Source organism: Arachis ipaensis, chromosome B03 (genome assembly GCF_000816755.2).
Source record: "Arachis ipaensis cultivar K30076 chromosome B03, Araip1.1, whole genome shotgun sequence".
NCBI classification, from domain to species: Eukaryota; Viridiplantae; Streptophyta; class Magnoliopsida; order Fabales; family Fabaceae; genus Arachis; species Arachis ipaensis.
In genome coordinates, this window is record NC_029787.2 from 74,176,842 (window position 1) to 74,178,596 (window position 1,755).

The following is a 1,755-nucleotide window of genomic DNA, read 5'->3' on the forward strand; positions in this document are numbered from 1 at the left end:
TAGACTATTTTACCCTTACTAGTCATCTGTTTAGTATTTAAAGTGTATTTTACATCAATCATGCATATCATACACCATTCACTTTTTTTATTGCATTTTCTCTTCAACATGAGTTTCTAAACCTCCTAGGTTGAGGGGAGGAGCCCTGCTAAATCCTATGAATTAATAAAAGTGTTACTGTTTCTCTTCGATCCGTGTTTGATCAATTCAAAGATGTATATTCATTCTTCATCAATATGAATGCGTTGAACTGGCATAAGGTTATCACATTCTACATGAGTTTAGAGTGCGTCTTTCATCGGACAATGATGAACCATCAGCTTGAATATACGTCTCTCAGACGACTAATCTGTGACTTCGTTGGGGACTTCTCGAAACATCAGTTCAGTCAATTTCCGTGGAGATTAGGGTCTCTGTGGTAGAGGCTAGAACCAGTATGAGCTTCACTCTCAATCAGAAGGATCTACACAAAACCTGGGGTTCAGATCTGGAGGAGTATTGGCAGCTGCTCAAACCAGTGTCAATCACATACAGCCTGCTATTGAAGAAATCACTCACAAGCAAAGAGAGTAGTAATGCCAGAGTTAATTCAGAAAGACAAAGCAACTCCAAGCCTCATCCATGACAGATATTCATCTAGGTTTTAAGATTATCATTATAATTCCTTCTTCCAAATCCAATTCTTCTATCACCTGACTAAGACCTACAAGATAACCATAACTTGCTTCAAACCACAATCCTCGTGGGATCGACCCTGACTCGCTCAGGTATTACTTGGACGACCCAGTACATTTGCTGGTACAGCTGTACGAAGGTGTGGGGATTCGTGCATCAAGTTTTTGGCGTCGTTGCCAGGGATTGTTGAGTTTGGACAAACTGCCGGATTGTCTTGCTCCCTATATTAGGTACTTTATTTCTTGATCTTTTTTAATTGAGTTTTGAGTCCTCTATTTTTATTTTCTTCTTCTTATTTTTTTGAAAAATTAAAGACCTTTTCAAAATTATTTTTTTCTTTTCTTTGTTCAATTTATGTTCTTGTTGAGTCTTTGATTTTTGCAAGAGTATAACTTTGATTTGAGTCCTTTATTTTTATTTTCTTCTTCTTCAAATTTTTGAAAATATTAAAAGATTTTGAAAAATAATTTTTATTTTATTTGTTTAATTTTTTTCTTAGTTTGAGTCTTATGTTCTTGTTCTTGTTGAATTTTTCGTGTTCTTGGAGTCTTTCTTTCTAAAAATTTTCAAAAACATTTTCTTTGGTTAAATCTTGTTTCAAATCTTTAAGTTTGGTGTTTCTTGTATTTTTCTTTGTGTTTTGAAAATTAATTGTTAGTTTTCTAAAAAGTTAAGTTTGGTGTTCTTTTTATATTCTTGTGTTCTTTGAGTCTTTGAATTTTGTTCTTTGTGTTCTTGTGAGTCTTCAAAGTATTTTTGAGTCTCTTTTGTGTTTTGATCTTAAAATTTTTAAGTTTGGTGTCCCTTCATATTTCCCTCCAAAAATTTTCGAAATTAAAGGGTGCTAGATCTAAAAATTTTAAGTCTTGTATCTTTTACTTGTTTTTCTCTTTCATCATTAAATTTAAAAATAGAAAATATCTTTTTTATTTTTATTTTAAGTAATTTTCGAAATTTTAAGTTAAAAATTCAGATTTTAATTTTAAAATTTTTTATATTATCTTATCTTAATTTTAAAATTCAAAAAAATTAAATCTTTTCAAAATAAAAAATCATATCTTTTTCAAAATCTTATCTTAT